The sequence below is a fragment of the Cupressus sempervirens genome, chromosome 5 (genome assembly GCF_028749045.1).
Source record: "Cupressus sempervirens isolate cs-2001-9-10 chromosome 5, ASM2874904v1, whole genome shotgun sequence".
NCBI classification, from domain to species: domain Eukaryota; kingdom Viridiplantae; phylum Streptophyta; class Pinopsida; order Cupressales; family Cupressaceae; genus Cupressus; species Cupressus sempervirens.
The window spans coordinates 325,276,438-325,303,732 of NC_143122.1; the positions used below are offsets into that span (position 1 = coordinate 325,276,438).

A 27,295-nucleotide genomic window follows, 5' to 3' on the forward strand; every position below is an offset into this window, starting at 1 on the left:
TAAAATATTTAATTATTAACATTTAAATTATTTAATTATTTAAATCTTTAATAATTTATTTATTTAACTATTTACTTAGTTATTTATATGATGAATATACAATTTTGATGAACACTCTTCTCAAGACAAGTCTAATTTTTATTTCGTAACAATATGCTAATATATTTGCATAGGCTTAATTCTAAATGGTATTAATCAATTTACTCTTTTTAGGTCATAACTAATATAAAATATAGCTTCGATCCAAAATGGAGGGACCTTACATGAAATCATTGTGTCTTGAAAGTAAGATTAAAAGCTTCACATTAAACATTTTAAGTTTTATAGTATATGTTGGCAATAAAAAACAACATGTTGGCCAAAAAATAAAAAGGAAAAGTACCATAATAAAATAGCATACTACAAATTATGCTTCTTTAAAAGTTTAATGCCAAGTCTTCAATTGCTTTTACGACTCAATGATTTCATTTAAGACCCCTTCATTTTGGATTGATGTTATGTTTTATCTTAATTCTGATGTGAAAAAAAAATATTGATTGATACTATTTAGAATTAAGTCTATTCAAATATATTAGCAATGCTTTATGGAATTATTTTATTATGTTATTTTTCCTCTTTATTTTTGGGCTAGCATGTTGCTTATTATTGCCAACATATATTCTAAAACTTATAGAATATATGTAACTCATTTTAATATAAATATATACAATTATAGAGAATATGAAGATAATTAGTTATTTTTATTAAATTTATTATAATTAAAATAAATTTTAATTTTAATATTTTACATTTATAAGATATCAATTAATAGAAAATTATAAAGTCTCTTTATCATGTTGAAAAGTAAAAAATATAAATTGTTAGCAATGATTTATATTAATCGTTTTGATAGTCTAACATAAGTCAAACTTAAAGAGTATAAATTATTGATATCAATAAATTTGAAATTTTAGATGATTGATATTATTTTTTGGAATAAGAAAATAATTAAAGATATATCTAGAAATATAATAATATAATAAAAAATATTTGAACTAAGATATTATATTTTTGTATAAAAGTTATTGTATATTCTTAAAAATTGATTAATATAAATTACTTATATATTTTTAAGAATTCTTCAAATAACATTATAACTAAAAAAAATTGAGGAAAAGAATTTGATCCATATGAAAGAACTTAAATCTAGTTGAACCTAAAAGTTCTCACACATAAAAGTACGTGAATCTGAAAGTCAAACCTAATATTCAATGACTACACCATTCACCTACTCAGTAAAGCCACCTAATTGTTTACCATACTAAATATCCATTCTTGCATTAATTTTAGCTTTTATTTTCTTTAGAATGGTGGGAAGTGTGTCTATCCAAAAACGAATGAGTTCAGTACATTCGTTCAAGTCAAAAATAGTCCCATCGTGCAAATTACTTATAAATAGAATATAGTGGTTTGAACCATGAAGCAGTATTGAATCTGGACCTGAATTAAAAGATGAGTTCGTTAGGTAAGCAGAAACCTCATATAGTGGTCTTCCCTTACCCAATCCAAGGTCATATGAATCCATTAATGGAGTTCGCCAAGAGGCTTGTCTGCAAAAACCTCCATGTGACCTTCGTCACCACAGACAGAGTAAGAGAGAGAATGGTAAAAGCTCAGGATGGATCTGCTGCTGCTCATGCGACCAATGCTTTGCAGGATATCGAAATTGAAACAATCTCAGATGGCCTTTCAGAGGATACTAAAGATGTAGTCTTGAAAATTAATATGTTGAGAAAGGTGGGAGGTCCAGCATTTGAAACATTGATAGAGAGACTCAATTCCGAAGGTGATAAAGTCTCCTGCATTGTCTATGATCCTCTGGTGGAATGGGTTCCTCATATTGCAAACAAGTTTAATGTTCCTTCAGCATTTTTCTGGACGCAGTCATGTGCAGTTTATTCCATCTATTATCATCTTTACACAGGAATAGGTAAGCTTATCTCAATACTAATATTGAGAGATAATTTTGGATTTTAATTAATAGTTTTGGGTTTTGTTTTGTTTGGTTACGGTATACATATGTCCATAGATAGAATTAAGCTTCTTGTTTTTAGAATATCTTATGGACATGCATATGCTGACCCATATAAGAGATGAAAATGATTTTGTTTGATAGGAAAAACTTTCAAAAGAATTTGTAATGGGGGTTGTTAACTGGAAAATTTGAATGTTGTATCTAGCTATAGATAATATTGAAGTCGTTGAGAAGTTTGCTCCTGCTATTTATTAGGACACGTTTCTCTGTTTTCTGATTTCTATTTCGATAATGTTGGTGTTTAGTGAAAGCTCAAGATGAAGCAGGCAACGGCGAGAGATGTGATAGAAATACCAGGGCTTCCACAACTATGTCAATCAGACTTGCCAACCTTTCTACAGCTTTCACATACAAATGAGCCCTTGTCGCAACTGATCATTAACCAATTTAGTACCATTTCTCAGGCTACATGGATTCTAGGAAACTCTTATGATGAATTGGAAAGGGTAGAGATACAGTCCATGGATTCACTCCTTCCAATAAGAGCAGTAGGTCCTCTTGTTCCCTCAGCTTTTCTAGATGGAAACAATCCACAAGACCAAGATGTGGGTACTCATCTTTGGAAAACAACAAATTGTGTGGATTGGCTAAATACAAAGAAGGCCTCTACTGTTGTATATGTTTCCTTTGGCAGTTTAGCTATACTTTCCAATGAACAGATCATAGAAATAGCTCTTGGGCTGAAGGCCAGTAAGCATTTCTTTTTGTGGGTGATTCGTCCTGGTCATAGCAAAGAAGAATGTAACAATCTGAATGAGTTTCTAGAGGGTTTTCTTCAGGAAACTATAGATCAAGGACTAGTTGTTTCATGGTGTCCACAGATAGCAGTACTTAATCATCCCTCTGTGGGTATGTTTCTCACACATTGTGGATGGAATTCTACATTAGAGGGCCTCAGCTCAGGGTTACCTGTTCTAACTATTTCTCAGTGGAGCGACCAAACAACTAATTCTAAGTATATTGAAGATGTATGGAAGACAGGAATAAGAATGAAGAAGTTAGGAGATGGGCTAGTTGGGAGGGATGAGGTGGAGAGATCTGTTAAAAGAATCATGGAAAGTGATCAAGGTTTGGAGTTGAGGAAGAATGCTCTGCAGTGGAGGACATTAGCCAAGAAAACAATGATGAAAGGTGGGTCTTCTGATAAGAATATCGATTGTTTTATTCATGAAGTAATTGCTAGGACAACACTGGCTTGAATTCAACCCTGCTAACTTTTTAATCCACCTCCATTGAAATGGACATGGATAGATAGATAGATGCAGCCAACTACTGGTCCACGTGATGCGTTTACCTTCTGTCAGGTGCATCGAGTTTGTTTTGGAGACATTTATGATTTAGTTGTTGATGAGGAGATCGAGAACCTTTTATGCAGGTAGTATCAAAAGACGAGGAAATGTTTGCATTGTTTCTAAATTATAATAAAAAATAGACAAGTTCTAACATAAGTTATTGAAATCTATGAGAACGCTTCATGCAGGTATTATCATAGACATGGAAATGTTTGCTCTGTTTTTAAATTATAATTTAAAATAGACAAGTTCTCACATAAGTTATTGAAATCTATGAGAACCTTTTATGCAAGTATTATCAATAGACGTGAAAATGTTTCCTTTGTTCCTAAGTTATAATTCAACATAAGTTATTGAAATCTATTAGAGTTTGACAAAAATTGCAGAGCATCCAAAGAAATCTAAAATCAAACAATAAGAGCCTCATCTTGGTTTGGAATTTTCAGCTATAAAGTAAGTTAAACGAGTTAAAAGTAAAGGTGTAAATAGGATTCGTTATTACGTTTATTATTATTTTTTCTATAGAAAATCAAAATTTTAAGCCGATAGACTTATTCCTATGAAGCTTTCCACCGGAATGTCATCCGGTGTTGTCGGGTGCCGTTTATTAGAATCCGGCAGTTGACAATGCCTGACGTCATGTAATACATTCCCACGGTCGACAATTTAGAAATGGAGTTAGGGGTTGGACCACTGTCTAAATCGGACGGAAAGTTGTGATTTAATTTGTTTGAATCAAAATTAAGATACTGGAATTTCGGGAGAGGGCGTTCGTTCTTCTGAAATCCTACATTTCCATGGCCAGATGTTTGTTCAATCTTTATTGTAACGGTGAAAACCATTAAGGAGCGATCGATCTGCTGAAGAAAAATATAGACTATGACCAGTCCAATGAGTTAGGGGATCATAAACCCTAGAATTATAAGTCAATCTAGCACTAATAAAATCATTATAAGGAGCTCTAAGACAAAGTAACAATAAGGAAATCTAACTAGAAGAATTACTATTGAAAAAAATTAACTATACATCATGCTAACAACATCATTTTTTAATAGGGAGGGTCCACCCATGTTGTCTTTGTTATCTTTACATTAAAAAATATATTTGATATTACATACAATTATCATATTAAACATTTGATTTTCCAATTTCTCATATTAATTTTTTTATGTCATATAATACAATATATAATTCTATTGAATTCTAATATATGTGTCATAATCTTGCACTTAATGTAATCATATAACAAAATTGTAATTTGTAGTATATACCAATTTACTTAGAGGTTAAAAAGCATCTCTATATTAATCAAATATATACACATGTATTTAATAATGCTAAGAGTTTAAAAAAATTGAACTTATTATAAAATTAGCAAGTATACTTCGGTAGCATATTATTTCTTTTATGGAAACACACGATTACCCATGTTATGGAAAGGCCAATCTATACACCACATTTGAATGCTATGCTACTTTGGGAGCAATTTACTACAATTGTTACATTACAAACAAATTTTCAGCAACAAGAACTGGCACACAAGTAGAATTCCACCAAATTTTATACAATATACGAGATGCAAACCCTAAACAACATGATTGGGAGCTTCTAATGAGTCATACAACATTCACTTAAGCACATATGACAAAAAAGAATTTGATAGGTCTATACATTTATTTTCTATAGATGATGTGATAAAACTTAAGTACAACAATAAATTCTAGAAGCAAGGATACGAGAGAGATGTATGATTAAAAATTTCAAAAACATACACTTCTATGTATAGGAAAATGTGTAATCCTAACAACAGACATTTGGATAGAAGGATTTATGAATTGAGCTATTGGAAAGCTTACAAATATACCAGGTAGTAACCCACTAAATGTGCTCTTGTATGTTGTCAAAGGTTTTAAAAATCATAATGGAGCACTGTGAACCTAAGAGGATTCCAAATTTGTGCCAATAGTGCTTGTGGCATTAGGAAACCAAAGACAACTGCCAATCACCATGTCATGGGCTATCACAATACACAAATATGAAGGACTCAAACTATAAAAAAGCAATGGTTGATATTAGTGTGATAGGGAGACAATGCCTCGCATTTACAATCATAACCAGAATAAAATCAATAGACAAGATTTGCATTCAACCTACTTTAACTTTTGAAAGATAGTTCAAAATGAAAAGTAACACAAATTATATGGAAAAAGGAAGAGAATCACCTAGATTAGATGACTCCTTAAACAAAATGTTTTTATGTTGAGTGTGAAAAGCATTAAAATACATAATGTCAAGTAAAGAGAAAATATACTCAAACAAATTCTCAATAATCCACAAGACTATCAATGTAACCCTTGCACTCTTCAAAGGTGCAAGTGCTAGTTATAAATTGTAAGTATAGCTTGGAGAATGGATCCCTCTTCATTTTGTGTAATTTTGATGTTTCAATAGGAAACTTGCAGTTGAATGGATGGTTACAATTCTAATTTTAATAATTATTTCATTAGAATTTTGTAAAATTTTATTTTAAAAAATGATGTTAATATTAAATTTAAAATAATTTTATTTTTTTCTATTAGAAATGATTATTTTAATAAAAAAGTTACACAAATATAAAATTGAAAACTATTAAAAGAATTTGATTCATGCTTTTAAGGATAAGTTTGCATATTTCATTGATTGCATGCTTTCTTTTGTTCCTTTTATCTTAAATTTAGATTTTAAAGTAATTCTAAATCTTATGCTGAAACTTGGGCCTTTTGATTTTCCTTGAGCAGCATTGGACCTTATTCTATGCTACCATATATGTTTTAATTCTCTTGTATGCAAAAATAAATGGTGCACTATTCACTTGTGTACTTTTCATTTGGAAAAATAAGATGAAGTTCTAGTATTAGCTTTTAATAGTTGAACATATTTTTAATATATAATTATAAGATTAGAAATATTTGTATTGATTTCCTTAATACATTTCTAATAAAAATATTTAGTTCATCAATTACTTAAGATCTCTTCTTCTCTTTTATCCATCCTAAAAATACCCCTCATTAATTCTAATTATTGTGCATGCAAGATAATTAATATTTGTAAGGAGTGGCAATGTGTTGGATGAACAATATCAATTCCTTTAAAACAACTATATATACCCCTTTTTAAAGATTTAAAATGTCAAATAGCAAGATAAGTCTATATTGAACATATTATATAGATGAAATATGTCAAAATAAAATAAAATTAAACAATACATATTTTCATATCCAAAATTCAGCATGAATTTAGGTAAAGGTGTTAGTGTTCAATAAACTTCATGAATGAGAATTTCTAAGAGGAATTTTCTTCTAAGTAAACATCAAACTATTTAAGAAAGTAATAAGATTAAGTGCCACATAGTGGCTTGTAGTTGGGGAAACTCATGATAATATTATAATTAGAAAGAAATGACTTGTGATAATAATATTTAATAGTATTTAATCAATGTTTAATTAACATAATGTTATTATTACATATATTTTATTTTAGTTTGTTCTCAAGTACTAGTACAATAGTAAGATTCAATTTATGAACTAATAAAATTCAACTAAAATAATTTTCTGATTTTAAAAATTAAAAATTCTACATACAAACATACAATTCAAAACTTAGAAATAAAATTTAAAATTTTGAAATAGCAAGCATTTTAGTTATTATTGAATTTAAACTCTACCATATAAAATTAGAAATGACACAAATTAAAACGTAGAAATAAAATTTAAAATTTTGAAATAACAAGCATTTTAGGTATTATTGAATTTAAACCCTACCATATAAAATTAGAAATGATAGAAAGGAATCGCCAATTATAAGGTAGAAAAGAGGGTGCACAATCAAAAATATAATTTATCATAAGTTACTATATCTATTTTATATTTTTATAAATATTTATCTCCAAATTTTTGGTAGTGGTTCCTCCAAATTGGCTCGTACAAGGCCCAAAATATATGAACCAATCAAATTGTAAATAATAATTTTCATGATTTTCAAAATTAAAAAATCATACAATCAAACATTAATAAAATCAAAACTTAAAACTGAAAATAATTTAGCTCTACACTTTTATTCCAATTTGTTTTTAAAGATTTACTCAAAATTGTCTCAAAATTTTATGCTATATATAATCATTTCTTTTTCAATAATAAAGTGAGGGTGTGAGGATTACAATTAGGCTATTTAAAGTTATAGTGGTATCAAAACCTCAAATTGAAGAACCTATTGGAAAACTATAGGTAGACACAAGAAGATTATAAGTCTATAATCGTAGTCCCAATTTTTAGTTGTGATGATGATGTAAAATTACTTTAAAATTTTTATTCAAGAAAAGAATAAAATATATATTTTTGATTCCATACTAAATTCCAATGGATTCTTTAATTTTTATTGTTGGAATTCTTCTTTTGAGTAAAGATAATTATGGAGAATGATTCTAGAGAGTTAAGAAAACTCTTATTTTTAATGACTTGTGGGATAAAGCATTGGAAAGAAAATGACAATGAATATCCCTATAAGTGAAAAATAATTAGCAATCTAGAAGAGTAAAGAAATAAAGGTGTATGCTTTGATTTCTTCCTCACATAAGTAGACAGTTAATCCCTCGTAAGACTATTTTGGAAAATTTAAATAAAATAAAAGATCATTATGGTTTTCAATTAAAACTTGAAATCATTCAATATTTAATGAAGTTATTTGATTTAGGGATGATGGAAAATGATTTGATGAAGTTAGCTTCTAAAATTAAACCTCTTTTGAAGATAATTGAAGTCATTGGTGTAAAAGTTGATGTATAGCTCCCTACGTTTATTAAAGCCCTTTATCCTACCTACCCACACTATCTTGAATATTTTCAAGCTAATGAAAATATTAAAGATATTAATTTTGAAAATTTTGTGGAGAAAATTGTAGAGAGAGAAAAATTCTTTGGGAGGAAAAGGTCACTTGCCAATTTTGAGACTCTATGTTTCACACAACACGGGAAGACATCCAAAGATGAATCTAGAACTATGGATGACACTAGTAGTAGAGGTTGTTGGATAATATAGTTTAGAGGAGGTGCAACTATATAGATGTTGAAAATTTGGTTGTTCTACCAATAGTTTTATAGATTCTTGGGAAAAGATTTGTGACAAGAAAGAGAAGCCATACAAATGGACCCCTTCTAAATCTACACATTATATTGTAGAACATTATAATCTTGGGATTGAAGAAATTTTTAGTTGTTCATTTTGTTCTTGGAATGATATTTGGTTTTATGATAATAGAGCCATATGCTATATGAAATTTTTCAAAAAGTTCTTAGATACATTCAATGAGCACATAGATCCAGAGTAGTTTTTTTGGTAGATAATTATCAGTTTAAACCTTCTTGATCTATTGGACTTAATTTACTAGGACTTGTATTACATGGTTTCTAATGTTTTGTATTTTCTACAATTGAAGAGAAATTTATATCTATTGTATATATTAGACAATGAGGTCATTCAATACACATGTTTTATGACATCATTAAGATTAGTCTATATTTTGATCATGTGATTGTAATGATTAGAGTGGAAGATGACAAGATTTTATAGTTGAAAGGTACCTCATCCAATTCTTAGGATACTGCAAATTTAGCTCATCATTGTGGTAATTTACGGCTCATCTTGTTGTGGCATGCTAGATTTGGTCAAATTAGTTATGATAGTCTTGGAATTAAGAGAAAGGAAGCATTCAATGGTTTCCTAATATTCCAATAAAAATTTTCCAATGTGATTCTTCTATTTTAGGAGAACACATTAAATTACTTTTTAATGTTTCTATGTTTTGAGCTTCTAGAATAGGCCCTATTCACTTAGATTTGCGTGGTCTCAAGCATGTTCCATCATAAAATAGAAATAAATATTTAATGACTTTTAGTGATGACTGTATAAGGATCTGTCAGGTTTATTTATTAAAAGAAAAATCTCAAGCTTTATGTACATTCAAAAATTGTCATTTTTGATTTAAAATAAAACTCAACTCAATTTTGGAACCCTTAAGAGTTGGTAATAGACATGAGTATAAATCTAAGGATTTCGAAAAAAATTTAATGACAGTGCTATTAAACATAAAACACTATTCATTATAATCCACACAAAAATGTTGTGGTGGAATGCATGAACAAGACAATGTTGGATATAGAATGATCTATGATTTTGTCATGTCCCCATTTTTGGTGACAGTTCGATTTAATTAATTTAATTAATCTGGTTGTCCAAAATAATGAATATTTTATAAGGATGACTAATTAATCATTTCAATTAAATAAATAAATGATATTAAGTTAATTACTTATAAAGTTATCAAATAAATAAATATTAAAAGATAACTTTATATTTAATTAATTTAATAAAGTGACTTGGATTATAAAATATTTAATAAAGTCACTTAATAGATAAGATCAAAAATGTTCTAGAAGTCTCTGGAGAAGATGGAGAGAAAAGAATAAATAGGCACCCCGGGGCTCCATTCGAATCAGGCAGTTGTTTATCTCTCTTTGTTTTCAGATTGTGATTCAGTCACAGGTGCATTGTAGAACCTAGGGTTTCTGCAATTGTCACAACTGGCCATTGAGAACGATAACTCTCAATTGGTACGCAATTTTGAGGATGTGAAATATCATCTGAATTATTGCACATTGGAGGTGGTCTTTAGCCATTTCATGTTGGGCTTATTTGTATATTCAGAATTTTGGACGAAGACGATTTCTGATAATCGTGAGAACTGAAGAGTTTGAAGGTCTGGCCGGGAGTTGAGAAACCAAGGATTACGAACTGATGAAACTACGGGCCTGATTTGACTGTCAGAGAAGAAATCATAAGAGGAAGGATAACGAGCGGATTTAGGATTATTGCCAAGCGAATGCAGTTATAGACATTCCGAGTTCCATCTGGAGGCGGCCATTATTATTATCACTTCCATACATGGTCAACAACATCTGTATTGTGCAGGCATTAGGAAAGAATCACAAAGGGCAAGAATAAGGGAAAATTACATTGGAGAACACATTCGAAAATGGAGATATAGAAAATAACAGGCCGAAATATATTCTTTAACAACGATTTTATTGGAAGCTGTAGCTATTATTGCCACTTGCAAGAGTCTGGGACCCACTATGGAGAATTGCGGGAAGGATATAGTGTATGGAAATTTTCCCAGGATAAACTCTACGGGAGAAGTGTTCATCGTTGATGGCCAATATTGAGCAAATACTAGCATTAGTGAATATCATGGGTGAGGAATCGTGAGGATTATTCAGTAAAAATGCAAGCCGACGTGAGTTGCAAAGTTTCGCATGAAGATTGGAACAGCTACAGCTTATATCATCTCACCATTGGAGTCAGGACTGAGGGTTTTTGTGCAGGAAATGGGAGCCGTTTAGGTTTTGGGTCACCAACAAGAAATTTCGAGCTAAACTGTTGCAGACAGTGAAAGAAATTGCGACCTCCTTGAAGACGGGAAAATAACCAGTAACAAACATCAAATGTAATGAACGCTGAGTTCGGATAAGAAACAATGGACGCCGAAATCAGGACATTCGCATTGGGCCCCAATATCAAGAAGCAAGCCAACAGCAGAATTAACATTCATCATTGTCGAATTATATCCATAGGTCAATATTTTTTGTTTGGTGTGCAAGTTAGTTGAGATCTTGACCCATGTCATCCTCCTTGGACTGGACGGTTTATCGAACCTTCATTGCGGGAGTAATATTGCTTAAACTGCCATCAACAAGGGTAAGAGGTTATTGGTGACAGAGATAAGAGGGCTAGATCCATTGTTCTCTCCAATAGAATTGGCGTCCTATAATTGGCTAGAGGCAGCATAGGGGGTGTATTCACAAAGTAAGGTTTGCGATTAGTATTTTCCATATTGGGTAGGCAGAGGAAATACAAACTTGCGCTCGGAGACCAGTTTTCAATTGAAGACTCAATATTGATTCTCCTCTTTACCAGGTTCACCTAATTAATAAGATTCTAGCATAGTACATTTGCAATTGTAAATCTTGCAAGTTTTAATTAGCAAATATAGTTGGCATTAAAGTGTTTTGACAAATTGTCGTAGATCAGTTTTGGAGTAATTTCAATAGACAGGACCAGACATTGGTAACAGAGATTGACTGCAAACCGTTTGATGAAATGTCAAACCCTTGAAGTTTTAGTATTTTTGGTGTTCAAGAAGCAATAATCCTGTCAGGGTTATTTCAGTGGTATCAGAGCCGGTTTTTCCTGCCATCCTGTGGGGTAGGACATCTTATGATATCATTTTCGAAGGAGAACAACACTTAAGGGTAGAGATATGGGTGAGAGACAGTCACAGAGCTCTTCGAGACTTCCCAGAATTGATGCAACCAGAGAATTTTACAGAAACATGACTACCGGATAACATGGAATAGCTCAGTCACTACAGGATTTGACTACCTTAATGGAGATAGTTGTTCAAGATAGAGGTACCCTGGATAATAAAAGTGCAGTAGGTGCTCCTAGGTGCAAATCATGGACAGCAAATAGGCCTACTCACCCCAACTTTCTACAAAAGGAGGACTATTCAGACATTCGAGATAAACTCAGGAAAATAAGGCATAACATGTCTAAACTGTTGGTTAAGCACCACCGTATGAATGACAGGTTGTCCGACCCAACTAAGGTGAATAAGTCAATTGGATTTTGATTCGAAAAATCTTCTCGCAAAGCACTAGTTGATACAGTGGGCGATGTTACTAGGAACCTTAATGAGGAGTTCGAGAAACAAGTGTGCAACCGGTCAGAGGTTTCAGTTTGGTCATAGGAATAAGTGGTGAAGGATATTACGCTGATGGATAGTAACTGTAAACTTGATACTCAAGTTGAGACAGTTGAATACGGGTTTCCCAAGGGTGATGTCTCAGGTACTCAGGGTAGTTTGGTTCTGACAGGCAATGATTACAGTAAGGCGAGTTCAGATGATGATGAGGATGTTGATGGTAAGATACTAGGTAGAGATGAGCAAACACTGAGTATCCATGATTTTGCTGAGAGAAAGTACTAGGCTTAGTTAGATGCTTCATCACATAAGGATGAAACTGGTAGTACTTCACATGATTGGTCTAGCCAGCTGAAGGTGAGCGAAGATAGTGTTGTGACTTCTTTATCTCATCATGACAGGATGCGGGAGATGATAGAAGATCACATCTAAATGATTCAGTTACAAGGAAGACATAAGGGAGTTTAGGCGACATCTTCTTGCTTTGATTTACAGGCAATTAGTGAGGGAATGGGAACAATGAAGTTGAGTTATCTACATCTTCTATCAGATCGGGACCATCTTCTTAGACTTGTTAGAAATTACTCAGATGCCTTGAGAAGGAAGGAGGAAATTGACAAGGTTTCTTGCAAGCCTGAAGACACTCAAGTTTCTCAGGTAAATACTCCATTGGCATTACCGGACTGGGAGAGACATGGAAATGAGTGGCATGGAGCTGGGCTTAGTTTCATCTTACATGCCTGACATTTAGCTCCCTGCAGCAAACGGATCACATATGGTAGTTGATAATGTTACGAGATCATCTTGCATTCACATCCAGGATACAAGGACAATAGCAGACAGGTATGTGAAGTTAGTTGGTATTGGTCACATTACTCAGGTAAGGAGTTTTCTTGAGTTACCAGCTATTTCTTGTTTACAGATATGGACTCGAGAACGTTCCAGCAGCATTTCGGATTCAGTTAACTGGAGGTCTTTCACACTTAATGGCAGCAATGATTGTCTGAGCGTTATCATGGATTTGATTAGCAGAATACACGGTGTTGTCTTTCCTAGTGCCAGCAGCTTGTCCGATGTTAGTATTGGTTTTTATACACCGGTATTGGGTCTGGTTTATATATGTAGATGACCATTCTTGCTGAAGGGTGTTGAAGATTTTTCATATTTGGAAGCATGTACAGATGAGTCCCAGGATCATTTTGGCCTTGATGACATCCGGGAGAATGAAGTGAACAGTTTTGAAGATTCAGCTTCCTTGACAGTTTCTTTAGGTACAGAAGAGCTTAACAGCAGAACTACAGATTTTGACACTCTAGAGGTTGATATGAGTTTTGGAGTTGATTCGCAAAATATGGATGGTAATAATCCAGAGACCAGTATCTTTGAAGATACTCCTTTAGACAATGCGTCAGAGGGAGTTTATAGAAGACAGTCTAGCCAGAACCATCATGTGATTAGCCAGTTGAAAGTTAGTGAGCGAGACATTGCTATCGCTTGTGAGCATTTTGATACTGCTCGTCAGTTGTTGGCTGTTACTGGTTGGGGTTTTTCTATGACAGATGAGTCCAGCGGTGGTTACTTTTCTTCGGCAGAGATTCATGCCTAGCGTGAAGCTGTTCGGATTTTGAAGCAGGATTACTTACGATTGGTAGCCGACTGTGATCATCTGGTTGAGTGGGGAAGTACAGCCTATGAGGAACTCTTGGATCGTGAAGAGGAGGTGAGTGAGATTTCCCAGGAGCTCATAGTGACTACTGAGGCTTTAAAGGATACACGGCAGGATCTACAAAAGTCGTAGTTTCAGTTGAAGGAGGTGACCGTGGAGTTGGAGCATTTGCGGTCAAAACTAGCCCCAGACCCAGTTCATTTGTCTATTGAGGTGGTTGGTGGTGAGTACACTCCTGCAATGGTTACTGAGGAGCATGTTGTTGGGACTAACACACATACTCAAGATTTGGTAGCAGCTGGTTCTAATGAGTTCGGGATACCGGTAGAGTCAAGTTTCCAGATTGATTCTTCTCAGATAGTTGATAGTGTGGTACAGTTGAGTATGCCACCCTTATAGGAGGACCAATTGTGGTGTAAAGGGGAGTATGTTAATGTTTCCTCATATAATTTTTACTGCACTGAACTGTTCATGGAGTATTTGCTGGATAGTGCATGTGTTCAGTTAGACTCGCATAAAGTGACAGAAGGTGTTCTCATGCAAGATACTAGTGTTATTCGCGGATTGGTTGAGAAGATTATAGGGGTCCTTTCTACTATGCTACCTCACAGGGATCTCAAGGAGGGGTTAGTTGAGTAGAGTGCACAGGGTCCTATCCGACCTACAATCACTCGGAGTCAGAAATTGGAGCCATCTGTTGATTCCCAGTTCAGTGATGATGAGCCAGCAACAGAGTTTGGAGGTTCTTATCAGCGTTATGCGGTAGGGTACGCTCATCATTTTTCTTTTGACACAGAGATAGAAGATTTTATTTCATGCAAATGTAGATTGGCTCCAGTTTCTTACCATCCATTAGGGGATAGATTGGCACCATCTTTGAAAAATAAAATTGGTAGTAGCAAGTTACTTAGCCTACAGCATCGACACACCCGGAGCAGTTTTTCAGAGATTGGATTTGCTGGCAGTGATTCAGGAACCTATGGCTGTTGTCATATTTACAGTACAGTTGGGTGCAGGTGTCATTTTGACAGGGGTTTGAATTTTGATGGAGTTGATGTTTCAGTTGGGTTGAGATCTATAGAAAGGTTTCTTCTATCGTCATCTACAGTTCGTTTACAGATGATTTCATCAGAGTTGTCAGTTGTTTGGATATTGAGTACAGTTTCTCAGCTACTGGTATTGATGTTTTCTCCACAAGAGTATGATACAGATTGGGATGATACTCAGATTTACATTTGGGATCCAGGCAGACTGATTGGTTTATGGTTCAGCCATTGCTTGGGGACAAGCAATTTCCGGAAGGGCGGACTATCATGTCCCCATTTTTGGTGATAGTTCGATTTAATTAATTTAATTAATCTAGTTGTCCAAAATAATGAATATTTTATAAGGATGACTAATTAATCATTTTAATTAAATAAATAAATGATATTAAGTTAATTACTTATAAAGTTATCAAATAAATAAATATTAAAAGATAACTTTATATTTAATTAATTTAATAAAGTAACTTGGATTATAAAATATTTAATAAAGTCACTTAAGAGATAAGATCAAAAATGTTCTAGAAGTCTCTGGAGAAGATGGAGAGAAAAGAATAAATAGGCACCCCGGGGCTCCATTCGAATCAGGCAGTTGTTTATCTCTCTTTGTTTTCAGATTGTGATTCAGTCACAGGTGCATTGTAGAACCTAGGGTTTGTGCAATTGTCACAACTGGCCATTGAGAACGATAACTCTCAATTGGTACGCAATTTTGAGGATGCGAAATATCATCTGAATTATTGCACATTGGAGGTGGTCTTTAGCCATTCCATGTTGGGCTTATTTGTATATTCAAAATTTTGGAGGAAGACGATTTTTGATAATCATGAGAACTGAAGAGTTTGAAGGTCTGGCCGGGAGTTGAGAAACCAAGGATTACGAACTGATGAAATTGCGGGCCTGATTTGATTGTCAGAGACGAAATCATAAGAGGAAGGATAACGAGTAGATTTAGGATTATTGCCAAGCGAATGCAGTTATAGACATTCCGAGTTCCATCTGGAGGCGGCCATTATTATTATCACTTCCATACATGGTCAACGGCATCTGTATTGCGCAGGCATTAGGAACGAATCACAAAGGGCAGGAATAAGGGAAAATTACATTGGAGAACACATTCGAAAATGGAGATATAGAAAATAACAGGCCAAAATATATTCTTTAACAGTGATTTTATTGGAAGCCGCAGCTATTATTGCCGCTTGCAAGAGTCTGGGACCCACTGTGGAGAATTGCGGGAAGGATATAGTGTATGGAAATTTTCCCAGGATAAACTCTGCGGGAGAAGTGTTCATCGTTGATAGCCAATATTGAGCAAATACTAGCATTAACGAATATCATGGGTGAGGAATCGTGAGGATTATTCAGTAAAAATGCAAGCCGACGTGAGTTGCAGAGTTTTACGTGAAGATTGGAACAGCTACAGCTTATATCGTCTCACCATTGGAGTCGGGACTGAGGGTTTTTTCGCAGGAAATGGGAGCCGTTTAGGTTTTGGGTCACCAACAAGAAATTCCGAGCTAAACTGTTGCAGACAGTGAAAGAAATTGCAACCTCCTTGAAGACGGGAAAATAACCAGTAACAAACATCAAATGTAATGAACGCTAAGATCGGATAAGAAACAGTGGACACCGAAATTAGGACATTCGCGTTGGGCCCCAATATCAAGAAGCAAGCCAACAGAAGAATTAACATTCATCATTGTCGAATTATATCCGAAGGTCAACATTTTCTGTTTGGTGTGCAAGTTTGATGAGATCTTGACCCATGTCATCCTCCTTGGACTGGACGGTTTATCGAACCTTCATTGCGGGAGTAATATTGCTTAAACCACCATCAACAAGGGTAAGAGGTTATTGGTGACAGAGATAAGAGGGCTAGATCCATTGTTCTCTCCAATAGAATTGGCATCCTATAATTGGCTAGAGGCAGTATAGGGGGTGTATTCACAAAGTAAGGTTTGCGATCAGTATTTTCCATATTGGGTAGGCAGAGGAAATACAAACTTGCACTCGGAGACCAGTTTTCAATTGAAGACTCAATATTGATTCTCCTCTTTACCAGGTTCACCTAATTAATACGATTCTAGCATAGTACATTTGCAATTGTAAATCTTGCAAGTTTTAATTAGCAAATATAGTTGGCATTAAAGTGTTTTGACAAATTGTCGTAGATCAGTTTTGGAGTAATTTCAGTAGACAGGACCAGACATTGGTAACAAAGATTGACTGCAAACCATTTGATGAAATGTCAAACCCTTGAAGTTTTAGTATTTTTGGTGTTCAAGAAGCAATAATCCTATCAGGGTTATTTTGGATTTTTGTGAAGAATGTTAGTTAATATTTTTGGGAGAAGTAGTTCGCTCTACTATCCAAATGAATAATAGGATTCCTTCTACTATGCTATGAAATAAAACACTTTATAAAAAGTGACATGACCATCTACTACCTATCAAACATTTTAATAGAGGTTTTTTTTATGGTCAATAGCACTTTAGAGTTTTTGGTTCCACCTATTATATTTTGGTTCCTTAATGAATTAGAAACAAATCAAATTAAAGTAGTAGAAAGAACATTTTTTGGGGATATTCTTATACTTCCAAAGCTTATTGATTGTATGATGAAGAAAGACAAGTTAATTATTTATAGAGATGTTATATTTCTTTAGTTTGACAAAGATGAACTAACTATTAACAAACAACTTGCTCCTCTTGATAGATTTCACTCTAAAAAATTCCACCATGACTAGGATAATGAGCTGCTTACTCTTGGAAAAAGATTCATTTTATAGATCAATCTTTGGAAGTTCTAGATAATGAGGGAAGTCTAAAAGAGAATAATGATAGTTTTATTGATACCAACAATTCTAAAAAATCTAAACTAGTTTCAAAAAAAGATTTTGAAGAACTTAATGTTACAAGCTAGAGTTATCATTGCACCAAAAGATTGATCTGTTAATGCCTGATCAAACCACTAGAATTATAGAACATAGGAGGTGGTTAAGCTATGTCACAAATCTTGATAGAGAATGTTGGAAGTTAGTCCAACAATCCTCCCCTTAGCATTACCTAAGGAGATTCGAACCTATGACCAAGCTCTGATACCACTTGTTACAAGCTAGAGTTGTTGTTGCACCAAAAGATCGACCTGTCAATGCTTGATACAACCACTAGACTTATAGAACATAGGAGGCAATTAAGCCATGTCACAAATCCCAAAGGGGAATGTTGGCAGTTAGTCCAACACCTAATTCAAAGACTCTTCAAACTGAGAAATTATCAAACTAAACAATATAGAGATTGATGTAGAGAAGAATAGTTCCAATAATGTATGATGATTTTTTCATGTATAGTGATTCTCTCACACTTGGTAAAGAAGGGATAGGAAGTTCTTCCAGATAGAATGAATAAAATGTGGGGGAAGTGATTGCACATTTAGGTAAAAATTAACATAATTCTTATTATTGTGAATTAAAAATTTTCTTTTATTGACGACCTTTCTTCCTTTAAAGAAAAAACTAGTGGTGCATGGAGAAGTCCAATGCAAAGACATTATGTTTCTCTTAAGAAAGAGGAACTTAGAAAACCCTCCATTTGGAATTGAATCTATCAGTTCCAATTTTTTATATAAGAACAAATACGATTATGAGGAATCGCTTGAAAAGCACAAATACAAACTTTTAGATGGTATTGACTACACAAATACTTTTTCTCCTACAATAAAGTAGGGTGCTATTTCAACTTTGTTTGTTTTAGTAACATAGAAATGATATGGATGTTAAGAGAACCTTCCTCAATGAATATTTGAAAGAACATTTCTATATGGTGTGGCCTGAAGGTTTTTTTAAAAGTTCAAGATTGAAATGTACATGAAAATTGGTAAGATATTTTAATGGATTAAAGAAAGGACTATGTGTGTGTTATGAAAAAATAAATGAGAGCCTCATGAAATTAAACTACAAACACTTGAATCTAGACAATACAACTATATTTTCAAAGAGAAAATGTAGACAATTCTTTATCAAGTTGCATATGTTGACAATTTCCTAATAGCATGAAACAATGATGATTTTATAGAATCCTTTTAGAGAGATTTGAAGAAATTCTTGGGTGAACCCGCAATAGTGGGTCACACTTTTTTGGAGGAAGAAATTCCTCCAAAATCATGCAATTGCAAATTTTACATTTCTTAGTTTCGATAGAAACTTTTTTAAAAATTTTGATAGTTTCTATCGAAATGAACTAGAATGCAAGTTTCCACATAGTTCCAATCCCAACTACATAGATAGTTTCAATCAAAACTATTTATGTAGTTTCAATCAGAATGATGAAAACTAATCAGGTATTGTTAACCTCATTGTTTGGCTTCATAGTTTCAATCAAAACTATGAAACCCAACTGAGGTTTGTTTACCCATTCAGGCTTCCTAATGTCAATTGAAACTGCTTATAATAGTTTTGATTGAAAATTAAAAAAAAGGGAACTATGCAAATAGTCGTTGTGTGACCCCACATGTCATTTTTGACAATGGGCCAAGAGTTTAGATCAAAAGCACAAAGAATAGAGATGCATCCGAATTTAGTAGCCTTCAAAAAAGGTACGAATTTCCTTTTTCTTACCTATTTTATGCATTTTATACATTTTAAGTTTCATTTTATATATGTTTTTGTACCTATATATATCATGTATATGTATACATATATATAACATGTGTGTATGTATACATATATATCTTGTATATATTTATATATATCATGTATATGCATTTATATAAACCATATATATATATGTGTGTGTGTATGTATGTATGTATGTATGTATGTATGTATACATCTTTGTTATATACATATCATGTACATATATATATGCATATGTATGTATGTATATATATATATATGCATGCACATACACACACACACATATGTATGTATGTATGTATACGTATATGTGTATATATATATATGTATGCATATATATATATACATATATATATATATCTATATATATATATATATACACACACACACACACACACACACATATATATATATATATATATATATATATATATATATATATATATATATATATACATACATACATATATACACACACACACACATATATATACATATACACACACATATATAAATGTGTGTGGGTGCATGCATATGTACACACACACACACACACACACACACACACACACACACACATGTATGTATTTAAGTTTTTAATGTACATACATGAACTTGTAATATATTAAAATTTAAGTTCAAATATGCGCGCGCGCGCGTGTGTGTGTTTAAATTATCACCTTACCCTTGATAATATAATTTCAATGAACTTTAAGCCTAACATTAGTTCCAATGGGTTAGGTCATGATTTAGACTATTGAAGTAGTGCTAGGGTTAAAGTTCATTGAACTTAAATTATTAGGGGTAAGGTGACGATTTAAACACACACACACACACACACACATGTATATGAACTTAAATTTTAATATATTACAAGTTCACGTATGTACATTAGAGATTCAAATATATGTGTACATACATATACATATATACATACATATATATACATATATATATATATACATACACACACACACACACACACACACATATATACATACATATATACATACATACATATATATATATATATATATATATATATATATATATATATCTATGTATGTATGTATACACATATACATGTACATATGTATGTGCATGCATGTATATATATATACATACATATGCATATATACATGTACATGATATATGTATATATAATATATAAATGCATGCACATACATATGTACATGTATATGTGTATACATACATACATATGTATGTATGTATATGTATATGTATATGTATATATGTATGTGTATGTACACATATATTTAAATTTCTAATGTACATATGTGAACTTGTAATATATTAAAATTTAAGTTCATATATACATGTGTGTGTGTGTGTGTGCGTGTGTGCTTAAATGATCACCTTACCCCTAATAATTTAATTTCAATGAACTTTAATCCTAACATTAGTTCCAACGGGTTAGGTCATGATATGAACTCTAATAAAAAATTCGCCTTGACCTCCTCACCTTAATCTTAAGTCTAATTAAACTTTTTAAACCTAATCTAAAAAATAAATATAACCATACAATCCTAACCCTAAATGTCATGTGACACAATGCTAACCCTCATGTAAGTTTAATCCTAATCTTAACTATAAACATTATATATTTACCCTAGAATTGACCTTGATTCTAACCATAACCATAGAATCTAAACCCCAAACATAAACCTTTAAACCTAAATTTATATTTAATTTTAACCCAAACATTATCCCTAAACCTAACCATGATGTGAAGACTAACTATAAATTTTTATATCACGATCCTCACTTCTTAACCCTAAAAAACCCTAATATGAATCCTAATTAAAAACTTCAATCTAGATTTACACTAACTCTAAACATTTAATCCTAATGAACCCTAAACATTATATTAGTTCCATAATGTATTGATCATGATTCTAATGATATAGCTCTAAATCATAACCACAATCCTAATTGTAAGCCTAACTATGTAACTATAACCATAACATAAACCATAATCCTAGGTAATTGTAAACTCTAATGAGCTAATTATATTGACTTATGCAACATTTAACACTAAATCCTAAAACTAATCATAATTCTAAGTTTTTAATGCTAACATAAGTCTCACAGTGATATTAAACACTAATGATCTGACAAGATATAAACACAATTATAACACTAATGCTAAATCTAACCATAATTTCTTATGAAATATAGAACACTATTTTGAACATAGACTCCTTTAACCCTAGCCCTAAATATTTTTCTAACCCTAACTTAATAAAAATGTACTATGATTAAACCCTAATAATGATCCTAAACTCAATCTTAATACTAAACCAAGTAACCCTAAAATTAACTCTAGAACCATAATCATGATATAAGATTAACCTTGAATGCCAACCCTAATTAAATTAGTTTATGCACTATGAAGCATGTGCAACAAGAACAATATGTACTAATAATTTAATAACTCTAAGCCTAACTATAATCCTAATAATTAGTCTTAACCTAACCCTTTAATGTTTTACCTTTAAGCTTAGAACCCTAAAATTAACTCTGAAGCTAACACTAGCTCTAACTCTTTACCATAGTCCTACTTATTTCCCTAGTAACCTTAGCCATGATCATGACATTATACCTATTAAATTATATAGTGAATCTAGTTCTATATTTAACCTATTTATTTGTCAAGTAGTCCACCCATGTGATCAAAGACTCTATCTAGACTTAATTGAAACAATTTTATGAAGTTGTCGCACATAGTGCAATATACACATGTACATGTTATGTTTGTTTCATGTTTACAAAATTATATGTAAATGTACTTAACATATGTTCATTTCATGTTTAAACATGTATTATTTAATTTCATGTGCTTACGAAATTATAGTTTCTTAAATGTCATCAAGTATTATAAATTTCAAGTTGATTAAATGTCATATTTTAAATTAGGATGTACAAAACACACATGTAGTGTATTGTATATGTTATGTTTATTCCATGTTTACATGTATTATATAGTTTAATTTCATGTTTATGAAATTCTAGTTTCTTAAATGTCATTGTACTTGATAAATTTCAAGTTTATTAAAACTATTATATTTAAATTTAAATTTCAAATTTATACATTATATATATGCATGTATACTACATACATTGATCTTCACATGGCATATTAGCAACCTCATATCCCCCTCGAGTAGTAGCCTCTTACTCCTATCCCCCTGAGCAACAACCTTCTATCCCCCCATAGCAGCAACCTCCTATACCCCAAAGCAGCAGCAACCTCGTATCACACTCGAGTAGCAATAACCTCCTATTTTTCCCTAGGACCAGCTTTTCCATTCACCACAACACCCCCCCCCCCCCCCCCTAAGTAGTGTGTTATTATCATAGATTAGTATCCTATCCCACCCAACATGGTTTATGTTTAAACTAGCCAAGAGATTCATAGAATTTAGGAATCCTTGCCTAGTGACACATGCTCTAGTGTGTACAGTAGTACCTGTTAGAGAATCTTACGGAGCCTCAGATACATTAGAGATGAGATTCATGGTACTACTCCATATTTTGAAATGTACTATAAAAATTATCCTTGACAATAAGATATAAGTGGTCTCTTCAGGTCTTTCACTGTAATAGGTATAGGGCTTAGTCCTCAAAGAGACATTGAAGAGTGAATGCTTACCTCATTATCTTCCACTAAAGTATGTCAAGGGGTATTCTCCCCTAAAGTGTATAGATCTATAGATGGCTGCACTTATATACCCACACTTCCTTATTTCTCATGGTCGTTATCCAAATAACGACCAAATTCCACTGTATTTTGTATGACAACTTTATGCTGAGGTTGTCTTAGTAAGGGTGATGAACTACACTAATTTACCATCGCATCTAGGATAGGGTATGGTATAATAGATAATAGGCAACCGGGTCATCTATCATAGACACAGGTTGATTTTCAAAGAGAGGACACCTACTATTTCCCCTATATTAGGTCCATCATCTAATGAGGCCATGTGTAGCACACAATTGCAGGGGGTGATTCATAGAATTGGAGAGAGTTGGAACTGTCAGATCTATTTTGAGTGATGAGATTGGCTAGTATTTGATGTCTTGTTTGCGTTCCAGATCATCATCTAGTGTTTCATCTTTAGGAGACTTTTACAATGCATCAAGCATCCCTTCATTGAGTAGCTTAGAGGGTCTTACTAGAGTGTTAACATGAGATACTATGAGTAGTCTTATTGAGGATCTATTATATTCATATAGATTCATACATCTTGGCATACCCATATTAGATCTTCAACGTCATGTCCATGGTGGTATTGCAACACATCCTTAGCCACATTCCTCTCATTAACTAGGTAGTGGTCATGTCGGTAGCACACATCATGATCCACCTAGTAACCACTCTTTTCCTATAGAGGGACATATTCATACTTGTATAGACCCTTCAGCCAGTGTAAGACATAGTTGATGGACTTGGTGACATGTGGTGATTCTACTTCTATGCCATCTCATCTTGTTAGTCCACTTGCCTCATCATTATTAGAATGTGTTCCAACCACCAGTCATGCTAGCATAGATGTAGAGATGGATCTATATGAAGCTCAACAAAATTTGGATATATTGGTGGCCATGATCAATGCTAGCAGTCTAAGTATTATCAAATGCTAGCATATAAATAGGTAAATCTATAGCTTTTTTAACATTCATAATAAAATTTCAATTGTTTGTTCAACTAATAATTTATGCACGTATACATATCATGCCTTTGTAATTAAATACATCTTTTAATTTCATTTGTTGCACACATGTATGTATGTATTGTAGGGTGACATGCCTATTTTTACTCCATCTTTGATATTAGATCCTGTATGTTGTCATGACTCATTAGATGATGTCAGTAGTGGACAAGTGATTTTTAATTTTTTTGAATTAGACGCATGTGAGTATTAAATGTAATTTATAAATTGCATGTAATTTGTAAATTTAAAAGAGATTTAATTAAATATGAAATTATGTATATTGATTTCACTTTTTCTTGAAAATATATATAGGGGTCAGCATATCCTAGTGAACATCCTAATAGTTAGACTTTAGACCACACTATCAGGAGACGTCATGATGATAGTCCTAAAGCTATCAATCTATAGTTTTTTAATATTATAGATTATTTTATCTAGAGTTTCATCAAGAGAGATTATTTGATCTAGACTTTCATCCAAATTATACATGTTTTTTAAATTTTTTATTTGATCTAAACTTTCATCCATATTATACATGTTTTTTTAATTTGTTATTTGATCTAGACTTTCATCTAGATTATACATGTTTGATGATAGACATACATATATACATTATCTAGACATTTATTTTACATAATAGATTATGTTGGATTATGTTAGACTATGTTCTTTTACATTTTATCTAGATTATGTTGGATAATGTTCTATTATGTTGGAAATTATGTTAGATTATGTTGGATTATGTTAGAATATGTTCTTTTACAGGTTAGATTATGTGGGATTATGTTAGATTATGTTACATTATGTTGGTTTATGAAATTCATGTATACATATGGAATTTGTTAGGGTTAGGCTTAGGTAATTAACTTTACATAAGTCCTAATTAGTTATGTAATTCCTAATTCCTAATAATGAAAGTGATATTTAGATATGATTAAGGTCTAGTCATAATTTCATCCCCTTAAGACAAATACTAATTTCATTCCCTTTTAAGACAAGTGTTCGAATTTCTTCCCCTCTAGGCACATGTCCTAATTAGTTACATACAAGTTCCTAATTTTTATAATTAGTTATAAATCACAATTTAAACATCACAAGTTAAATGAAAGAGTAAAAGTAATTTATAATTAGGTACAAGTCCTAATTTTATCCCCTTAAGACACAAATCCTAATTTCATGCCCTTAAGACAAGTGTTCAAATTTCTTTCCCTTAAAGCACATGTCCTAATTAGTGGCATACAAGTTTCTTATTTCTATAATTAATTAAAAATCACAATTTAAACTTCACAAGTTAAATGAAAGAGTAAAAGTAATGTATAATTAGTTACAAGTCCTAATTTCATCCCCTTAAGACACAAGTCTTAATTTCATCCCCTTAAGGCAAGTGTTCAAATTTCTTCCCCTCAAGGTACATGTCATAATAAGTTAAATATAAGTTCCTAATTTCTATAATTAGTTACAAATCACAATTTAAACTTGAAAAGTTAAATGAAAGATTAAAAGTTGTATATAATTAATTTAACCAAATTAAAAATGTTTAAGTTCAACCAAATTTCAAATTGTTTGACCAAATTTCAAAATGTTCAAGTTGTTTCTATCTTGTATAGAGTGGGTCAGCTCATTGTTAGATAACATTAATTATCTTTATGTGATCATCAATATTGAGCCTCCACTTACATATTCCATGTTCGTTGACTCGATGAATAGTTAGACTAGTGTCAATAACATGGTTACTATACTGATATACCTTATTGTTAGGTTCATAATCAGCAAAATGAATCCTATTATTAAGTACTCTATATTTCTTCAAATATGTTCCCTCTACAAGAATAGAACCTTCATACAAGTCAATCAAATAAGTCAATAAATTTCAATTCATAAAAAACATGGATGTACATACATGTACATGATTCAATTGTATACTAACTTGTGGTTACCATAATTCCATCGCTTATTTCAGTCTTTGTTAGCTTCTCTCTTTGCATATTGCAACATAATAAATAGTAGCTAACACCTTCTACATTTTCAAAATTTTCCATGACTACAAAAACATTGCCTACACAAAGTACATGTATATAATTTCCATGTGTCATGTACATGACTATATATATTAAATAAATTAACAAAATTATAAGAACACATATACTTGTATGTATATACATACATACCAACTCTGATCAATCCTGAAATATGGTCATAATCACTAGAAATCAATGGAATTGTTAGAAATTCTTTAGAATAACTAAGGGGGGGTGGGGTTGAATTAGTTATTCAAGGTCCAAATGTCCTATTCAAACTTTTTCATCAACTAAAGTGTGCCCATCAAACTTATTCATTCATCCAAGCTTTAACTTTCCTATTCAGCAAGTTACTGTAAATCAACATGCAAGCATAGCACATGAAAAGATCAACACATAACATAGTGATTTATGTGGAAACCCAATTTGGGAAAAACCACTAGTAACATGCTACTCAATTCTCACTCTTTTGAAGTGATGCCCTATAAAAGGCCTGCCCTAGTACAGGCTACAACACACTATTAAATGTGACCTGGTTAACAGATTTAACCACCCTGTTAGAAGTGGACCCAGTTAGAGGACTTTAAAATATTCACTTGGAATGCCACCTTGTTAAAATATTTCCAAATGGCTGTTAGACCAACCTATGTCCATAGGATTTTCTTCTACCCTAACTGATACAATTTCTAGATAGTAACAATTTGACCTGATTACAATTCACAACTTATCTTGTAGATCTCTAATCACTCTTCAGCTCACAACATTACTTGGCTTTCAATTTCTACAACTCTTGATAGCTTTCCCTCCTTTCAAGCTTAGTCTCCTTGAGTCTCCATGCTCAATGTACCAGTGTAATCATCTCTCTCTAACCACTTGTTGAAGCAGAGTCTCTGTGTTATGTTCTTCCTTCTCCTAGATACCTTCTTGGTCTGTGACTCCTTAAATAGAAGTCTTGGAGTTTATTTTCCTACTCAATTCTTCCCTCCTATAATTTCAATTCCTATGGATTAGGTAGGATTCATTGAATCCAACTCATA

The 27,295-nt window shown here is 32.4% G+C and overlaps 1 pseudogene across 1 annotated transcript; it reads left to right on the forward strand.

The window, feature by feature from the left end:
- The first annotated feature begins 1,357 nt into the window (after positions 1-1,357).
- LOC149555985 (UDP-glycosyltransferase 74E1-like) lies at positions 1,358-3,522 on the forward strand (annotated as a pseudogene). Its single transcript, XR_016364605.1, has 2 exons — positions 1,358-1,969; positions 2,320-3,522. The product of XR_016364605.1 is annotated as a UDP-glycosyltransferase 74E1-like (transcript).
- Positions 3,523-27,295: the final 23,773 nt, after the last annotated feature.